Source organism: Canis lupus, chromosome 17 (assembly GCF_048164855.1).
Source record: "Canis lupus baileyi chromosome 17, mCanLup2.hap1, whole genome shotgun sequence".
NCBI classification, from domain to species: Eukaryota; Metazoa; Chordata; class Mammalia; order Carnivora; family Canidae; genus Canis; species Canis lupus.
The window spans coordinates 54,599,095-54,620,643 of NC_132854.1; the positions used below are offsets into that span (position 1 = coordinate 54,599,095).

At 37.5% G+C, this 21,549-nt stretch overlaps 1 protein-coding gene and 1 long non-coding RNA gene across 5 annotated transcripts in view; one reads left to right on the forward strand and one right to left on the reverse strand.

Moving 5' to 3' along the window:
• The window catches only part of LACC1 (laccase domain containing 1), a 181,695-nt gene extending 165,116 nt beyond the window's left edge, over positions 1-16,579 (forward strand). For all 4 annotated transcript variants that reach the window (XR_012010115.1, XR_012010116.1, XR_012010112.1 and 1 more), the window contains one exon: positions 15,686-16,579. The gene's annotated coding sequence lies outside the window, so the exon portion shown is untranslated. The remainder of the gene's footprint in view (positions 1-15,685) is intronic.
• LOC140608125 (uncharacterized) overlaps positions 1-21,549 on the reverse strand; it is a 49,088-nt gene that overhangs the window by 7,781 nt on the left and 19,758 nt on the right. The window lies entirely within an intron of this gene.

Consider the following 21,549-nt stretch of genomic DNA (forward strand, 5'->3'; position numbering starts at 1 on the left):
AAAAATGTAATTTAAAAATGCCATTCACAGTAACATAAAAAAAGAAAATACTTAGGAATAAGTTTTAAAAGTAATACTGTTCTATACATTGAAAATTACATTATATTACTGAACAAAATGAAAGAAGGCCTAAATAAGTGAGAAATATATTATGTTCATGGATCATAAAATTTGACATTGATAAGATGTTGATTTTTTCCTAACTGGTCTGGAAATTTAAAGTAGTCCCTGCCAAAATCTCAGCTGGCCTCCTTTATTAAATATCAATAAGCTAAAAAAATCAATAAGTTGATCTTAGGATGCGTATGTAAATACAAACAACATAGAATATTCAAAACAATTTTAAGAAAAAGGAACAAAGTTGACTCACACAGCCTGATTTCAAAAGTCAACACAAAGTAATAGTTGGTAAGACAGTGTGATACTGGCATAATGATAGACATAAAGATCAACAGTGCAGAATAGTACAGAAATAAATCCTACATATATATGATCATTTTATTTTCAACAAATGTACCAAGGTAATTCAATGGAGAGAGATAATTTTTCAATAAATGGGGCTCCATCTATTTGCAAAAAAATAAAAAACAAAACAAAACACTCCCCTCGCCAAAAAACACCTCCCCAAACTTTAAATCAGTTATAGATGTGAATGTAAGAGCTGAAACTATGTCTCAAAGAATACATAAGAGAAAAATGTTTGTAATTTTGGGCTAGTAAATATTTCTTGGATATGACATCAGAAGCACATCCATTAAAAAATTGATAAATTGGACTTCATCAAAATAAAACATTTTTGGTCTTCTCAAAATATCACTAAGAAAATAAAAAGACAAGACAGAGATTGGGAGAAAATACTTACAAAACATTATCAGATAGCGGACTTTCATATAGAATAAATAACTTTTACAATTCATTAAGAAGACAAATAACTCCCTTCAAAATGAGCAAACTGGAAAGAAAAAAATATGAGCAAACGATTTGAATATACATTTCTCCAAAGATACACAAGTGGCTAATAAACATGAAAATATGCTTAATGTCATTAGTCATTAAGGAATGCAAATTGAAACCACAAGATACCACCTCATATCCACTAGAGTGTCTCAACTCAAGACTGAAAATTCTGAGTGTTGGTAAGGGTGGAGAGGAAGGAGAACCCTCATATGTTGCAGGTAGAAACAAAATGGTGTGACTACTTTGGGCAACTGTTAGTTTCTTAAAGAGTTAAATATAAACTTACCAAACAGCCAGCAATTACACTCCTAATTACCTACCCAAGAGAAATAAGAACATATGTCCACATGAGTTTTATGTCCACATAAACTTGCATGTGAATGGTCATAGTAGTATTACTCACAAAAGCCGCAAAAGGCAATGTACATCAACTGATGAATCTATAAAAAACAGTAAATCCTGACAATGGAATATTGCACAATAATAAAAAGAAATGGATTACTGACATGCAGCAACACAGCTGAACATCAAAAACATAATGCTAAATGAAAAAAGCCAGACATATTAGACCATGATGATTACATTTATAAATAATTTCTGAAAAAGACAATACTGCCTGGGATTAGGGAGAGAGCAGAGATTGACTGCCAGTAGTTGAATGAAACTTTTTCTATTGATGGAAATGTGCTAAAACTGGATTGTTTCTGAAATCTTATAGCATCTTTTCTCATAATCACCCAAACCTGGAAACAACCAAGATATTCCTCAGTAGGTGAATGGATAAACAAACTATTGTACATCAATACAGAGGAATATTATTCAGCCATAATAAGAAATGTGCCAACAAAGCACAAAAAGACATGGATGTGTCTGAAATGCATGTGGCTTTATAAAAACAGCCAGTCTGAAAGTGCTATATACCATAAAATTCCAACGATGTAACATTCTGGAAGAGGCAACATTATAGAGACAGTAAAAGGTCAGTAGTCACCAAGGGTTCAGGGGTGTGGTGGGGGGTAGTGTTGATATGTGAAGTACCAGGGATATTTTAGGATGGTGAAACTATTCTGTATGATGCTATAATTGTGGATATAGCACTATATGTATTTTGAAGTTTATAACACAAGAGCAAAACTTAGTTTACTAGTTTAAGAAACTATTTAGAATGTCAAGGGATACTGGGGAGGAATGTAGCCTATCACAAGAGAACTGAACTGTGCTACAGTGTATGGAACAACCTCACTAAGGGAGGTGGGGAAAAGGTGCTGACTTAAGTAATTTAGGGAATGACTGGAATTCATAAGAATTAAAGGCAAAAAAAAACTGTGCGTCAGCACTGTACTCTACTTGACAAAGTTTTTTCCCCATAAGGGTGTGGCTAAATAATTCTGAAATTACTATACACGTATACTGGAATTGAACAATCAAGTAAATGGATAGCGGATGGCGAGAGCCAAGTTTCTCACTGTTAGAGTAGAAGTTTACAAATAAGCAAGAGAAGAGAGCCACGTGATCCATGCAATAATGGATTAGGGTTGGAGATATCAATATGAACCCATGTTTAGCTTAATATAGATAAAGATGATTACACATCAAAATATTTTTAGATATGTGAAATACATGGGTTCATACATATACATATATCCCCTTGCTCTATCAGCTGGGAGGTCCCAGAAGCATCAACACTCCATAGCAGCAAACACACCTACCACCCAGATCTTGGTTTCTTAAATATCATTCTCCAATAAGAGGAGCCAGGACTCCTTGGGGGAAATGGCAGATTCTAGGGCTGAGACAGGAAATTAGCATGGAGCATCTTATAGTTCCAGGAAGTGCTCAAAAACTGGAAAAACAAAGTAAACAAAATCCCATAATGAGGAAGATAATACAAAGAGATACAGGAGCCAACTGAAAGAGTTCCTAGTGTCCAAAGTTGGAACAACTTGGGCAAGAACTCAAAGTAGTATTGGATTATAATCCAAAGTATGAAATAAATGTCCATGTGTCCAAATGATATAAATAATTGAATAAATAACAATTAGGATGGAGAAGAAATAATATCCCACATAAGAATCCCAAATAATTTATGTAGATACTACATCCTAAAGGAAGTGGGGCATAACTCCTCATTCCTTAAGAGTGGTCATATAGTCCTTGCACAGTGCCTTCCTTCAGAAAAGTGCAATGTGAAAAGGAGGAATAAAAATAATAACTTCCTAGTACAGAAGCCTAACAAACAGTACATCATTCAGGTGATCAAGGTGAACAGCAGCAGTGATAAGTCATGTTGATAGAATGCACCCTAATATGATATGATGAAAATGGTACTTTATGGTCTTTCTCTTTAAAACCCAGTCTCACCATGAGAAAAATCAGACAAATTCTAACTAAAGCCCATCTTACAAAGGATCTGACCGGTATTCCTCAAAACTGTCAAGGTCACCAAAACCAAGGACAATCTGAAAAACTCACAGCTAAAAGAGGCCTAAGGAGACATAATGAGTAAATGTAATGTGGTATCCTGGAACATAAAAAGGACATTAGGTAAAAACGAAGGAAAGTGAACTAAATTCTAGACTTCATTTAATAATAATGTTTCAATATTGGCTCATTAATTGTAAAAAAATATGTAAGAAGTTAATGACAGGGATCCCTGGGTGGCGCAGCGGTTTAGCGCCTGCCTTTGGCCCAGGGCACGATCCTGGAGACCCGGGATCGAATCCCATGTCAGGCTCCCTGCATGGAGCCTGCTTCTCCCTCTGCCTATGTCTCTGCCTCTCTCTCTCTGTCTCTCTCTGTGACTATCATAAATAAATAAAATTAAAAAAAAATTTAAAAAAAAAGAAGTTAATGACAGAGGCAACTGGGTGTGGAATATAGGGGAACCCTCTGAACTACCTTTACAAGTGTCCTATAAGTCTAAACCTGTCCTAAAAAATAAAGTTTCCTAAAAAGATGAAAATTCTTTCTCTTTTCTGCAGTACAACCAGACTGATCAGAGAAGATCTATATAGAAAGTCTGGGATAAAATTAACTGATATCACACAGATACATTCCAGAAAAAATGTGTACCATTGGCTCTGTGTTGGCTTAGTGCTAAAGTGGCAGCCAGAAAAGGTTTAGAGTTAGTATTATCACTGTTACATATTTGGCAGAAATATTCATTATTAACAGCTGAGAAAACATGACTTGGAACTCTTGAACAAAACTGAAGAGGAAAATACAAATTCTCTCAACCTTGTTTTCTGTATACAGCTGACTCTTTTATGGAACAAAGAGCCGGATTTTTCTTTTTAGAGCCTGCAAGACTTGTTTCTTTTAGGAAAATCTAGCCTTTATAACTATACAATGCTTTCCAATGCTCAAAGCCTCCTTAACTCATTTAGATACCCAAAAGGACTCTGTAAAATGAGTTTAGTTGTTATCATCTAGAGAAAGAAACAGGGTCAGAGATAGTAAGTGATTTGCTCCAAATACATATTTAAAAAGTAATGGAATTGGAATTTAAACCTGCTCTTGCAAATTAAAATCTAACACCCTTTCTACCACTAAATGTGTCTTGAAAAAGCCTTGGTCCTGTTCTTTGGCACATGTCAGCAGATAGCAGCCATCTAGAACAAGATGTCACCTATTGAGTGAAAGCACCAAAAGTGGGCTTTGGCCACTGGTACAAAGAACTAGGAAATTCTTCTGAGCATCACCAAATCTCAATTTCAGTCATTTATTTTCTATTTGCCCTGCAAATGCTTTCACTGTCTCTGCTTCCTATTTGAGTCTAATCACTGATCAACTTTTACATCTCTGATTCCTGCTCAGCTGATGAGAAGTTGCTCTTCTGTCTTCAGTTGTTTCCACACTGTAATTCAGACTTTTTTAAAAATTATCTTTTTTGTGTGTGATAATATTTAAGTTCTACTCTCTTAGCGAACGTGTTATCAACTATTGTTACCATGTTTTACATTAGATCTTCAGACCTATTCATCTTCTAGCTGAAAATTCTGCTTTAAACATTTTACTTACCTGCCTCATGGTGAGACCCTGGTCCCTGTCCCTGTCCCTGTTTTGCCTTGGTCCTGACCAGGAGTAACACACAGCAAAGAGTATTAGACTGTTATAGACGACCCAAATGCTATTTTAAATAGGCCCTCTGAACTATTTTTAAAGGTTCACTGAAAAATGAAGTACTTGAGATTTCACGGAGCTATTATGAATATCTAATTCTACTTCATCTGTCTTCTCAGGGAGATAGGTCTTAATATGTGTCATTTCTCTTGAAGGAGATGAGGAATTGGGTCATTATTTTCAATCTCACAGTAATATTTCACTGACCTCTAAAAATACCTACTATTAAAATGGTATAGAAACTAATTCTTTAGTGGATTCAATCTTTAATAGAAGAGAGGAATAATACTCTACATTGGAAGAGCAGGCTTTTCTTCAGAATAGGATCTTAGACTTTAGTATTCTAACCTGTTCTGACACAATGGGACACTAGGAGGTGTAGTTAGTTCTTGTCCTTTTGAGGGGTATGGCAAAGAGATTCACATTCCACACAGTTGGTGTAAAGGGCCTAGGGAAATGGAGTTAATGACATTTGAAGTCAGTCTTTTAAATCTATATAGAAAATGAGATTTCATATTGGATCATTCCAGTACATTAAAACTCATTTCATTTGTGTTGCCTGAGTGCTAACTCTTCTCCTTGTGCAGTACTTTGTCAATTCTCATTGCTGTTTCCCACTAATTCTGAACTTGAATCTATGTCCTCCAAAAGGACATAGAACTTTATATACAAGAGTTTTCACAGCCAGTGGTTTTGTCTCCATGTGACCATCACTGAATAGAAATGTTCTGTTGCCTTAAGAGGCTGCCAGGTAACCTTGGAAGAATATGCTGGGAGGGACGTAGATTTAGAACAAAGATGGTAGGGAAAGCATCCTGCTACAGGTGCTGAGAAGTGTAGTCTGGCAGATAGAGCACTCCTTCAGAGAGTATGGAAATAAGTCACATGACGTGGAGAAAGGAAGATTGGAAGTAGGAAGAGTGTGTCAAAGGGTAAGGAACTCAAAGCAAAATAGTAGGGAACCTGAGAGACCAGCAGAGAAAGGCAGGGAAGACTGAGTAGGAAGGGATACTCAGAAGTCCACACAGGCAGAAAATATAAAAATTTTGTTAGCAAATAGCAGGATTCATCTCTGATATCAAAGTTCAAAAATAACATTCTAGTTTCTGAGTAGTCCTTGTGGCTATGAAATGAAGAGATGAGGCAAGATTGAGGCAAGGTTCAGTATGAGAGACACTGACCAGAAAGTCAAAGGGGGGTTACTAGGGGCCACAAGAGTAGAAGAATGGGGAATTAATGTTTCATGGGTACAGAGTTTCAGTTTGGGATGATGAACAAGTTCTGGAGAAGGATAGTAGTGATGTTTCTACAACAATATAAATGAATTTACAATGTGAATGGATTGTTCTCTTCAAAATGGTTAAAATGGGAAATTTCATGTTAGGCATATTTTACCACTAAATGATTTTTTAAGAAAAAAAAAAGTAAACTAGATAAAGAGAGACAATGGTAGCAACAGGTTTCCAGTGCAGAAACTTGGGCATAGGGAAGAGGGAGAAATCCATTTCTTAGAACTGGCCCAAGAGGTGGAGACTAGTTCTAGACAGAAAGGCCTCTGCAGAAGGTCAGAGCTGGACTGGCAGCACATATGACGCTGTGCAGAGATCCAGGGTGTGTTCTGGAACATCTCACTGGGGAATGGGTGAGCCTGAAACTGGGTTTATGTAGCCTCATTTACAGAGGGAGAGGAAGCCTGAAGAAGCTGGATATTGAGAAAGACTAGTTCATGTTGGTTTGCTGTGATCTCACCTTCCTGATGTAAAACCCATATTGGGCAGGACAACAAGAAACATCAGCCCTGAGGAAAACTAGCTCACATTGAAGGAAATAATGCGACAACAAATGGAGTGGAAACAGGATATAGAGTTCCTAATATTTTAGGCCAGCTCACTAACTGGTAGACAATTCTTCCTTTTAAAGAACTCTATGCCTTTCACTAATGAATTCATGTCCCCACAGAGCCATAAAAGGATGAGAATTTGGCCCGAATGTATACTTAAATTGGATCGCCTTGTAAGAATGCTTTAAAAAATAAAATGCAGCCACCTGTGACCTATTAAGACTGTTAATGTACTCATTGACATAAATACCTGAAGGGTTTCTACAGCAGCTGGAACATGGCTCAAAGACCTTTTGTGTCTGCTTTTTAATGTACTTCCAGAGTGACTTCATAAAATTGCAAGCACTCCTACCAGTGGGACTGAGGTTTTGTTCAACTCCCTGAGACCTCATCTTCCATCACTATCAATGTCAGTGATTATTAATGCTACTTATGCTAAGTGTCTTGAAGATAAAAATCAAACCCCAAATAAATTACTGATTGAGAGACAAGGCTTCAAAGAATCAAAACTTCTATGTGATTGGCCACAGTGCTCACAAAATGGCATTTTTTCTAGCTCTACCCTCACTCACTCTGTAGAATCTTTAGCCCCCTGAAATTCTTCCCTATTGGTCCTAGCAAGGCCCAATTTCTTTCCATATGGCACCACCCAAGGGTTCAAACAACTAAACTTCTTGACCCTGATGGGACTGCAGTATGTCTAGCCTTCAGTGATGCTGCATCTATCTCTCCTGTGCTTTAGGTGAGAGGTTAGCCTCCACTGAACCACAGGAAGGCTGATTGTTGCAGATGTCTACACCAAGGCTAATGGTGGCCAAGGCAGAGGAAAGTGATATCTGGGCCATTGCAGATCCTGCATCTTCCTCATAATTGCCCTTCTACTCTATCCCCATGCCACTGCCCTTGAGCTTTGTTCATGCTCTTTCAGTCAACAAATGTTTATTGAACCTCTATTATATGCTGAGCACATGGCTTATGGTACACAATTACATGCAAAACAAGCATTATGACAAATTCATAAATGAAAAGCTATTGATATGAAATGCTAAGAAGGAAATAGTTGAGACATTGTAATAAGGAACAAGAGTTGATGAAGTTGTCAGAAAACCTCATTCAGGAAATGACATGTAACTTGAACCCAAAGGATGAGAAGGAAACAAGGAGGTGAGCGAAGAGTTTTCCAGGCAAAGGGAATTGAAAAGACCATAAGGAAGAAAGAAGTAAGGTACATTCAATGACCTAAAACAAGCTTGGAGCAAGCATGGCTAGAGCTGAGTGAGAGAGGCAGAGTAGCAAAAGGTGGGATTGGAGCAGAGGGGAATGGTCGGGCTATGTTTGGGTTTGTGGGTTGTAGTGGGATAGGCATTAAAGAACAGAAAAATGCGATAGTTTTCTTTACATTTTGCAAAGATCATCTTGACTGCTCTGTGGGGGAATTAGTCATTTAGCAGTTTAAATAGCAAGTAGAAGGGAACAGAGTGCCAGCAGGCAGAGCAGACAGGCCGTGATTTGCAGTCATCCAGGTGAGAGATGATGGTGACTTGAAGGAGGACAGTAACACTGGAGAAGTAAACGGAAGAGGTATTCTGGAAGGATTTGCGGATGTGTTAAATGTGGAGGTGTGGTAAAAGAGAAGAAGAATGAAGACCAACCACCAAGTTTCTGGGCTAAGCAACTGGATAAATATGGATGCGTTTTTTAAAATGAGGAAGATGAAGAACAGACTTGAGAAAAAGAATCAGCAGCCTGTAACATATTCAGTTTGATGTGCTTATGAGTCACTGAAGTGGAGCATTTGCATATACTCATTTGTTTATTTGACAAATATTTTTGAGTCACTGTTGTGCACAGGAACTGAGCCAGATTCTGGAGTAAAACAGTAAACAAAACAGGGACATCCTGACCTTACGAAATTTACGAGCGAGCAGGACAGACACCGGACAATACCTAAGCATGATTTAGGCACTGATGCAGGAATCCCCAGGCTTTGAGAGTGAAGACGAGGAAAGCTGACAGTCTGGGTGGCTAGCAAAGGCTTCCTAAGGAAATGAGATTTAAACTCAGCTCTGTAACATAAATGAAATTAGCTCGGCACAGAGGTGGAGGAGGAATTTCAGGCAGAACATGTGCGGAGCATGTGTAGAGAGGCCTGGAGGCAGGAGAGATTAGGGCTTTCCAGGAAAGAGTCTTGTAGTACTGATTCTTTCCCCAGAGATTCTCTGTCCTCATGAAAACAGCCTGCAGTGACCCGGTTCCACCTATCCTCCAGACATCCTGGAGTGGCCACAGGGTCCCCATGACTTGCACCCAACCCAGGATTCCGGCTACACTCTAGTTGAAAGATCTAAGCTCATTCTTGCAATCAATAATTTCCAGAGCTCCTAACTATGGATTGTGGAGCACTAGATGAACTTCTTGCCTTTAAGAAAGAACTTCTCACTTAATAGGGGAGCAAAAAGTGTTACGTAAGGAATGAAGGGGAGATTGAACAAGGAGTTGCTCCCTGGGGCCACAGAGAAGATGTCACCAAGGGAGAAGAGGAAGAAAGAAAGAAATGGAAAGAAAAGGGAGCACTGACATCGGGTGAGCACATGGAAAACATGTGTGAATGAACGAATTATGTGCTGAGGAGATGGCAAGCAATTTGGGGAAACAAACCATTCTTAAGAACTTGATTTATACAACGAACATAAATAATTTCCTCTCTTGAATACATTGTCTTCTTCTTTAGCACTCAGGAGACTTCTCTGCATTTAGCAAAGCTGTGATTTTATAACTGGCAAGTTTCTCCCGGGACAGAGCCTCGTACTGAAGGCTAATGAAATGGTCCAGTGCTAGTGATCAGAGTAAAGGAAGGAAGAACCTCCAGGAGCCAAGCTGAAGACCACAAAGCCTTATTCCCCCTTGCCACATTTCAGTCATCTTCACAGGTAGTAAATAGGATAGAGACTCTCTCCTTATCAGGAAAGACAAGTCGTTCACTTAGCGGTTCCTCTGTCTCTATCCCCACAGAAAGACACCCTGGCCTTTGATGGCTCTCCGTATTCCCTACCCCCACCCCCAATACCCATAGTAGAGCCTTGGTTGATTTGGAAACTTTCAGGCACAGCTTCCACCCATAACTGACTGGAAAAATCAATTTGCTTGTGTCTGTTTCTTAATTAAAGTGACATTGCATAAAAACAGATTTAGAAATCTCAATAACTCCAACTTGTTAGAAAATGAAGATGAGAAAAAAAAAGTGGGAGTGGGGAGAGTCCTAGGAGGAGGAAATGAATCTATGTGAGAAATGATTTCCCGGTGAGTCTCCCTATTCATCACAGCTTTCAGACGTCAGCCTCTGGGACCACAGCTGGGTGATAATTAGGAACCAACCAATCTTTCAGAAAGGAGAACAAGATGGAACATTATTAGGTGAAGTGTTTTTTTTTTTTTTCCTTCCTTTCTTTTTTTAACCCAAGAAATGTGTTGTGGTTCCTTAATAGCTTTGAAAGGCAAGAACATTCAGCCTGAAGACAGTGTGTTGGAGCAGCAGAAAACTCACACATGGACTTCTAATATCTGTCCTGGGAAGTGTCTAGTCACCTAGTCATATAAAATTAAAACACTCCAGGCACTGTCAGAGGCTGGGGAGAAGGAAAGAGAGGTGAAAAGGTGGAGAACACGAAAATTTTAGGGGAGTGAAACTATTCCGTGTGATACCACAATGGTAGATACATGACACTATGCATTTGTCAAAATCCATAGAATGTATAATACAAAGACTGAACCCTAATGTGAGCCATGAAGTTTAGTTAATACTAATGTATTAATATTTGTTTGTCAACTGCAACACACACATCACAGTAAAGCAAAATGTTAATCACAGTGGAAACTAGAAGGGGTATATTGGAACACTCTGTACTGTTTGTGCATTTCTTTTTGGAAAGCTTAAGCCTCTTTTAAGAAATAAGTCATGTCTTTTTTTTTTTTTTTTTAAGTCATGTCTTTTTTGGGAGGGAAGGGTCAGAGGAAAAGGGAGAGAGAGAACCTTAAGCAGGCTCTATGCCCACTGCCAAGTCCATTGTGGGGCTTGATCTCATGACCCTGAGATCATGACCTGAGCTAAAATCAAAAGTCAGATGCTTAACCGACTGAGCTACCCAGGTACCCCAAGAAATAAAGTCTTTTCATTGAAAAATTTAAAAGACTCTGAAAATGAATCGCTGAAGCTGATCTCTTTTATTTCATTCAATATGCTAGGACATTTATTGAATTTCTAGTATGTGCTATTTCCTATTTTAGGCACTCAGGAGTCAACATTTAATGACACGAAATCCCTGCCCTCTTGGTATATTATTCTCGTTGGGAGACAGGCCATAAATAAACTCATAAAAACACAAATAATGTCAGGCAGTAAGAGGTATGGAGGAACATGAGTCAGCACAACACAATGGCAGGGCAGGGAGAAGCAGCACTGTGTCAGATGAGGTGGTCAGGGTATCATCTCTCAGAAGGGACATTTGAGGGGGGCCCTAGGGAAGAGAGGGAGGAGCCATGTGGTCTATGCACAGAGGAGTCTTGAGAAAAGAGGAAACAGCATGGGTGTGATGGAGACTGGGGTGGCTGGAGTATAGTGAGGAGAAGCTCAATAGGCAATGAGGCCAAGGAGATGGCTAAGGGCCAGATCATAGAGGGCCTTGTAAGCCATCATAAGGACTTCCAATTTTATCCCAAGCATGATGAAAAGCCATAGGGAGAGCAAACCAAATGTCCATTGATAGACCAATGTACAAACAAAATGTGGTAAATACATTATAAGCAAAATATGGTATATCTGCAATGAATTATTAGTCTTAAAGAGAAAGGAAACTTAGGAACATGCTACCACATGGATGAAACTTGATGATATTATACTAAGTGAAACAAGCCACTCATGAGAAGACAAATACAGTGTGATTCCCCTTACATGAGGTCAAGTTCATAGAGATAGAAAGTAGAGGGGCAGTTGCCAGGGGCTGGGAGGAGAGAACAGGTTGTTGTTGTTTAATAAATACACAGATTCAGTTTTGCAAGATGAAAAGAGCTCTGGAGATTGGTTGCACAACAATGTAAACATACTTAGCACTACCAAATGTTCGAACTAGGTCACAACTTCTGTCTGGCTGACAGCAGTTCTCCTGCATGGTGCATGATTGTTACGTGCATCCTGATCTCAAAGAAATTAAAATGCAAAGAAAAAATTGTAACGGCATTAGTTCCCTAAGGCTGCTGTAGGAAATTGTCATAAACTTGAGGGTTTGGGGTGCCTGGGTGGCTCAGTGGTTGAGCGTCTACCTTGGCTCAGGTTGTGATCCCAAAATCCTGGGATCAAGTCCCACATCAGGCTACCCACAGGGAGCCTGCTTCTCCCTCTACCTAAGTCTCTGTCTCTCTGTGTGTGTCTCTCATGAATAAATAAATAAAATTAAAAACAAACCAAACAACTTGATGGATTAAAACCACATAAGTTTCTACTCTGTAGAGTTCTGAGGGCCAGAAGTCCAATGATCTTGCTGGGTTGAAATGAAAGCCTCATTCCTTCAGAGACTCTAGGGGAAAATTCATTTCCTTGCATTTTCCAGCTCTGAGAGCTGCAGTCCTTGCATTCATCAGCTTGCGGCCCTCTCCTCCATCTTCAAAGCCAGCAGCATAGCATCTCCCTCTGTCATCACATCACCTTCTATCTCTGTAGTCAAATCTCCCTTTGCCTCACTCCTATGAGGACACTAGTGATTAATTACATTTAGGGCCCACCTGAATACCCTGATCCACCTTCCCATATGAAGATTCAAACCTTAATCACATTTGCAAAACCCTTTCTGCCATATAAAGTAATATTTATGGAAACCAAGGATTTGGGCCTGGATATCTTTGAGAGCCACGATTCAGCCTATCACAGAATCTCAGACTTGATGAAATAGGCAGATACTATTTAAAGCCACAGTCTGGACAAGATGATCAAGAGAGAGAATGTGGATAAAGAGGAGTCAGAGAAGTTGCCCCAGTGGACTGCAAAATCAAGAAAAGGAGAAGAAGAGGAGGAGGAGTTTCAGAGGAGTAACAACCTGTGAAGTCTGAGACAAAGTAGACGATTATGTGTTCCTGTAGCCAATTAAAGTTTTTTAAAAAGTAGGGAATTATCATCAGCATCAAATGCTGCTGAGTGAGGGGGAGATGTGGTGTTGACTACTGGATTTGCTGCCTTTGATAAGGACAATTTGAGAGGAATGGTATGCACAAGTCTGATTGGCTGGGGTGGGCTTAAGAGAGAAAGAGTGCAGAGGGAACATAGGGAGGACAACATACAGCATGCAAGTTTTTCTATAAAGAGGAATGAGTCACAGTGAGAAAGTGGATGTTTTGCAGTGCTTTCATAATGGAAGGGGAAGGAGTGAGAAAATTAAGTGGGAGATAGAGTGGTTATAATTATGGATCAGGGATCTTCAACCTAGTGAGACGGTAAGTTGAGGACATGTACATGAACATGAACAAGGTGATGAACAGCAATGGTGAGATCAATGAAGTAGATGTTCTTGTTTATGAACAATCATCAAAGTTGTGGTACAGAAAGAGTACACTGATCAGTGTTGAGGTCATTGTGCCACAAATTAATATTGTGTTTCCAATCACTGAGGACAAGGAAGCCTGTATTGAAATCTCATTGTATTCAAATGATAAATGTAATACAAATCATAATTACAAAAGCATTTGTTTGATTTCCTTTTTTTCCCGACCTTATGGTATTTGTTTCTTTTCTCCATGAGAAATTACTAATAGCTCCTGGGATAATGATTATGAACTCTTTTAATGAAATCATCACCTAACCTTTTGCAAATTTTGCACAACTCTTTTTAATTTTTTTTTTATTTATTTATAATAGTCACACACAGAGAGAGAGAGAGAGAGAGAGAGAGAGAGGCAGAGACACAGGCAGAGGGAGAAGCAGGCTCCATGCACCGGGAGCCTGACGTGGGACTCGATCCCGGGTCTCCAGGATCGCGTCCTGGGCCAAAGGCAGGCGCTAAACCGCTGCGCCACCCAGGGATCCCCAACTCTTTTAATATAAAAATTGAAAGTTCATTCAGAAGGCACCTCTAAGGCAAATTGTCTTGCACGTAAAGATTATACGACAATAAGTAAACTAAATAGACATTATTATCCTGGTGATTTTGAGAAAGAGATCACAAAAATACCAATGACTTACTGAGACCCTATTTATGTCTGTCATTTTGCTAGGTAGAGAGGTTATAGGGGAAAGGAGAGAAAAATGAGTGGGAAAAATCAGAGAGGGTGACAAAACATGAGAGACTCCTAATTCTGGGAAACAAACAGGGGGTAGTGGGAGGGGAGTTGGGCAGGGGGATGGCGTGACTGGGTGACAGACACTGAGGGGGGCACTTAATGGGATGAGCACTGGGTGCTATACTATATGTTGGCAAATCTAACTCCAATAAAAATATACAAAAAAGATAAAATATTTTATTTATTTATTTGAGAGAGAGATGGCACAAGAGAGAGCATGGGGGAAGGGATCACAACATGAGCCAAAGGCAGATTCTTAACCGATTAAGCCACCCAGGTACCCATTGCTAGGATATTTTTAACCTGTGTAACAGCATTGCAAGTGGGTATCATGATCCTCATTTTACAAACAAAAAAAATCAGAAACTCAGGCAACATGACTAAGACCACATAGTTAAGAAGTGACAAAACCAGGAATTTGAACCTTGATATTGTGACTCTACGATCCCTTCTCATTCCTCTACTCTCTTTCTGGATTTCTTTCATACACTTCACCTTTCACCTGTTTGGTGAACTGTAACATCACTCTCCAGTGGTTGCGCCTTTTTGTTCTGTGAGGGCAGGTCAATAGTTTGCTGGATGTTGATAACCCAAATAAATGGTCTGGAAGTTGTGTTTGTTAATTTTTTCCCTCATTTGCTCATTTCCATAACTGCTTTTACAATAGATTGGGCCCAGAATAACACTTTTCCACAAATGCTACCATGTGATGCTGTCTCTAATTTAACTGATGCAGTTGGATTTTTAATAGCTGAGGAAAGGGGGACACTTAGTTCTGCCATCTTATTTTCAAAATTTCAGTAGATACAGAATAATTAATATCACCTTTCAATCAACATCTTTTATCAAATTACATTGAAAGATCATAGTGCTACCTGATAAATGATAATATTTTTAGAATGAAAAAGATATTCTAAAAATAAATAGGCTATTAATGGTTCTCGTCCTCCTACATCCACCCACACTGACATTGCAGAACTTGTTTTCCAGTGTCTTTTCCTTTGGTTTCAAATAACATCTTTCTGGTAATATGATCTCATGGTTTCTTTCTTTCCTCCTATCCCTCGGTCTCCAGCATAATCACAATGTAGTCATCCTTTAAAAATGTGGTTGTCAAGTAATAAGTGTCCTATTACCTCACGTTGTTATTTTACTTGGCAGAAATATAATGATTATTTGATACCTAAATATTTTTTTCATCAAAATGATATTTAGAAGTGGAAAAAATTTAAACTACATTAATCTACATACTTGAGAATCAGAATAGCTTCTACCAAATCAACTCTCACTCTGATAACCTCAGTGAAACCCAGACAAATGCTAAAATGTAGCAATGTGAAGGCACTAAAGAACTATGAAGGGGGAAAGGAGTAGGGGATAAATTTTCAGAAAAGGAAGAAATGCAATGAGACAGTTTAACATTTTCTGTTGCTTTTCCCCTAGAAACATGCTGCCATTGCAAAGCTGAAAAGATTAGACGACAAACATAATGATGCACAAAAGAGGTTTATAGCCTCGCAAACTTTTGTTGATATCATGGGGAGATACAAATGAGAGTTCGCATCCCAACCAAGGATGAGCGGCAATGGTAAACATTCGACTCTTAGCTGGGACCCATGAAGAACTACATGTGAAAAGTAAAGGCAAACTGGAAACAGACAAACCCTCACAAACTATTGAAATTCAACCTGATTTCTCCCAATAGCCCCTTGAATCACAGTTACATGCTCCTACTCTAATTGCCTGCCAGAAGAAAAGTCAACATTTTGTGGAAAAATAATACCACAAGATCTTCTACAATTTTTCATAGGTATTACTCATTACTCAGTTGAAAATTACTGGGCATGCCTGGAGATCAAATAACTGGAAATCACAAGATATAAATAAAGTAATAGAAATGGATCCATAAGCAATTAAGATATTGGAGTTATTTGAAGGAGACCTCAAATTAATGATATTAGTAGTTTTGAGAAAACTGATATAGGCTGAAGAATAGGAAACTGAAATCTTAAAGAATCCAATAGAAAGTACAATTGAAAAAGAAAGTATCTTAGAAAAAAAAAAAGAAAGTATCTTCGATTAATAACCCAATAGATAGGTTGAATAGAAAATTAAAGCAAAAGAAGGAATTAGTGAACTGGAAAATAGGTAAGTGAAGGAAAATTCAGATTAAACCACAGAGAGAAAAGAAGACCAAAAATACAGAGAGTGTATAAGGGTGTATATATGTACCAAAATCTAGTAAGAAGAAGAAAAAAAAAACCAAAAGGCTAACATTTGTGATAGGGTTTACAAAAATAGAGGAGAGAGAAATAGGACAGGAGCAGTATTTGAAGAGATCATGACTGAGAAGTTCCAAAACCTGATGAAACATATCAGCCCACATTCAAAAATCTCAAAGAACCCTAAAATTATTAAATACAAAGAAAACCATTTGAAAAACAATGTAGTCAAACTGCTGTAAATAAAAGCAGAAGCTAAAATAATTTAAAAGTCTCTGGGGAAAAAAAGACATTATTTTCAAAGTAACAATTACAAATTGATTGCTTCTCAACAGAAAATAACAGAAGTCAGAAGATGATTTGGTAGCATCTAAAAAGTGCTGAAATAGAAGACTGGCAACCCAGAACACTATATTGAATGAAAATATAATTCAGAAATGAAGGGAAATAAAGATGTTTTCATATAAATAAAAACTTGGAGAATTAAGTACCAGCAAAACTACACAATAACAAATATTTAAAATCATTTTTCAGGAAGAAGAAAAATGATTTTTGTTAAAAAATTGATTTTAAATGAAATCACAGAAGTGCACAAAGATAGGAAGAGTCACAGAAAGGTGAATATGTGAGTAAATATATTGACTTGTATAAAACAATAAAATAAAGTAATAATATAAAGATATCTTCTGAGGTTGAAAATACATGCAGAATTAATACACACGACAACAGTACAAAAGACAGTAGAGAGTAAATGAGTTTAAAGTATTCTAAGTTCTTTGCATTATTATGGGAAGTGTTAAAAATGCTAATTTTATAAGTAACATAGTTTAGTAATAAGTTTAATAAGAAGACAGTAATAATTTAGTGTGCATATTGTAATCTTTAATCACTAGAATGATAATTAACAAACTAATGGGAGAAATAAAATAATAAAAATATTGATTACTCAAAAAAAGGTAAGATATGAGAAATTAAGAAATAATATGATGGTAAAAGAAGCTCAGTGACTATAAGAAATAAACATAAAAAAAGATCACACAAAGTCATATTGTTATTAAATTTCAGAACATCAATAATCAGAGAAAATCTTTTTTTTTTAATTTATTCATGAGAGAGAGAGAGAGAGGCAGAGACACAGGCAGAGGGAGAAGCAGGCTCCATGCTGGAAGCCTGACATGGGACTTGATCCCGGGACTCCAGGATCACACCCTGGGCCAAAGGCAGGCACCAAACCACTGACCCACCCAGGGATCCCCAGAGAAAATCTTAAAAGCAGCAAGAGGAAAGAGACATTATGTACAGAAGGTCAGATATAAGAATTATAGTAGAATTCTTTTTAGTATCTATAGACAGTAGTAGACAATGGATAGACACACCAAAAGAAAAAAATGTAAAAACCTGTCCAACTAGATTTTCATACCTAGGAAAAAGTCTTTGAAAAATAAGGGAAAATAAAGACTTTTTTTTTTAAGGGAAAAGTTGAGAGATTTCAGTACCAGAGGATCTATGATATAAGAAAGAGAAGTAAAAGAACTAGTATTAGTTGAAAATTTGGATCTCCATTAAAAAATGAAAAGTGTCAGAAATGTTATTATGTGGGTAAATATGAAATATTTTTCTCATGTTTTTTCTATTTAAGAATAATTGACTAAAGCATTGATTAATAACAGTGTATTGTGGTGTTTACAATATATAGAAGAAAAAAATGGCCATAGCAATAACACAGAAGATGGAAAGAGGAAATACTCTATTGCAAGGTTTTTATACTATACATTAAGAAGCACTCTATTATTTAAAAGTCGACAGTGATAATTTAGAAATGAATATGATAACTCTAAGAATAATTGCTAAAAAATATAAAAAGAGGTATAGTTAAAAAGACATTAGTGGATGGAACATGGAATCACAAGAAGTGTTCATTCCAAAAAATACCAGGAAAAGAGTAAAAGAAAACAAACAACCAAAAAATATAAATTAAATATCTAAGTGGTAGATTTAAATTAAACTGTATAAAAAGTCACGTTAAATTCAAATTGTTTAAATGATCTAGTTGGAAGGCAGAGATTGTTAGGTTGGACAAAAAAGCAAATCCAATTATATTAACATCAGATAAGGTTTATTTCAAGAAATATTATCTGCAATAAAATAGTGTATTTCATAATCATGAACAAATTAAGAGGGAATAACAATTAAAAATGTGTCTATCTCTGTCATAAAGCTTCAAAACACACAAGCAAATATCTAAGAGAACTGAAGGAGAAATGAACATATCCACTATTATAATTGGGTATTTCAACATACTTCCTTCACTAACTGGTGGGCTAAAACTAGATAGAAAATTTTTAAGAATATAGGACATTGAACAACCAACTGATATAATTGACATTTGTAGGATTTCTACCCAACAGCAGAATAATACATACTCTTTCCAAAAGTACGTGAACAATCACTACGACCACATTGAGCACTATTAAACAAATCTCAATATTTGTAAAATAGTCTACATCATATAAAGTATGTTCTCTGCCCATAATGAATTAAAGTAAAAATTAATAACAGAAAGATATCTATAAGGTGCCCTTAAACTGAAGATTATAAAACATACTAAGAGTTGATGAAATCCTGAAGTTTGATATTTTTGGCTGGGGAAACTTTTTTTTTTATTTCAAATTTTTATTTAAATTCTATTTAGTTAACAGCGCAATATTGGTTTCAGGAGTAGAATTCAGTGATTCATCACTTACATCCAACACCCAGTGCTCATCACAGCAAGTGCACACCTTAATGCCCATCAACCATCTAGCCCATCTCCCCCACCTCCTCTCCAGCAATCCTTTAGTTTGTTTTCAATCATTAAGAGTCTCTTATGATTTGTTTCCCTCTCTCTTTTTTCTTTCCCCCCTTCCACATTTTCATCTGTTTTGTTTCTTAAATTCCACATATGAGTGAGATCATATGATAATTGTCTTTCGATGACTGACTTGTTTTGCTTAGCATAAAACACTCTAGCTCACTGCAAATGGCAAGATTTCATTTTTGGATGGCTGAGTAATTTTCCATTGTGTATATGCACCTCATCTTCTTTATTCATTCATCAATTGATAGACATTTGGGCTCTCTCCATAGTTTGGCTTTTGTTGATAATGTTGCTATAAATATTGAGGTGCATGTACCCCTTCGAATCAATATTTTTGAATCATCTGGGTAAATACCTAGTAGTGCAATTGCTGGATTGTAGGGTAGGTAGTTTCATTTTTAACTTTTGGAGGAACCCCCATACTCTTCTCCAGAGTGGCTGCACCAGTTTGCATTCCCATCAACAATGTAGGAGAGTTCCCCTTTCTCTGCCACCTTGCCAACGCCTGTTGTTTCTTGTGTTGTTAACTTTCGTCATTCTGACAGATTGAGGTGATATTTCATTGTGGTTTTGATTTGCATTTTGGCCAAGGAATCTTTAGTCTTTCCTGTCAACAATCAAGTTAGAAAATACTGAAGTGGGTAGCCTGGGTGGCTCAGCGGTTTAGCGCCGCCTTCAGCCCAGGGCATGATCCTGGAGACCCAGGATTGAGTCCCACGTCAGGCTCCCTGCATGGAGCCTGCTTATATCCCTCGGCCTGTGTCTCTGCCTCTGTGTGTGTGTGTGTGTGTGTCTCTCATGAATAAATAAATAAAATCTTTAAAAAAATAAAAAAGAAAATATTGAAGCAAACTACCTCTGAATACACATTTTAAATTGTAGAGTTTACAATGTCTGGAAATAACTGTGGAACTTGAGGAATGTGAGGGAGATATGACAATGAAAGGATGTTACTTAAAGTGAGTGTTATCTCCCCAGAGCTAGATATAGGCCTTCCGCTGTCAGAGAAAGAGCTTCCCTGTACAGGAGGTATGATAGTTCTGGGCGATAAAGACTCTCTCCATGTGCCAGGCATCCATCTGATATTAACTATTAAGTAAAAATTGCTCTTGTCCTTTTCAGGGGTAAACTCTAGCTATATTGGCTTCCTTGTTGTTACTCAAATAAGCTGCACAGATTCTTGCCTAAGGTCTAAACAGCACTGGCTGTTTCCTCTGTCTAGAACATTTGCCTTCCTCCATACATTTGCAGGGCTCATTTTCTTGCCTAAGTAAGTCCTTGCTCAAATGTCAACTTCCCAGTGAAACCTTCTCTGGGCCATTACCTATTGCCTTCTGTGACTGACTTTTCTACCTACCACCTTCCACCCTCTAGTTAAGTTCTTCTATTTAGCCCTAACTTAATTTTCTACCCCTATAAGAAGGTAAGCTCTAGAAGGGCAAGAATTGAGCCTGATTTGTAAATTGAGCACTACATCTCTAGTACCTAGAATGATACCCAGCATGCAGTAGGTCAAGCTGTCTTTGCACTACTCTTGCCATCTGGAAAGCTCCTTCTTACCATTTAGGTTTCAGGTTAAATACAACCTTCTCAGAGAGGTCTTCCCTGGCCATACTGTTAAAGTACCCCCATTTCATCCTACTAATTTTTCTCCCAATAACACCCTTTTACATTTTCTTCACATGTTTACGGATATCCAAAATTATCTTACTGTTTGTTTACTTCTCTATTGTCAAATTCTTGCTGTTGTAATGTAGAGAACAGAGTACTTCACTTTGTTCACAGCTGATCCCCAAACCTGAACTAGAACACTGCCCGCCACTCAATAAATATTTGATGAACGAATGAATAAACTTGAATCTTTTGTGCTTTTCATTACTTTTGCTATGATGCTTATCCTAACCAACCTCTAAATCTTCCTTTATGACTTTTTGATCTGAGTAATCTGGCCTGTAGTTTCTACATAAAACATAGCCTCATATGGTAATGAGTGTAAAATACTTTAGTCTTAATGTAAACAACAACAAAATTCTAATTTGAGAGTTTTGTTCAACTACCATGAGACTAATCACAGTAAGTTTCTCCTGTTCAATCTCCTGCTGTTCCATTCGCAGACATCTTATTTTTGTGTGTTTTACCCTTCTGAGCTGAATATACTCAGCAGCAAAAGTAAAATCCTTTAATCTTTCATTTTGGGGCCCATGTTTGAAATGGATTAAAGAGTCAAA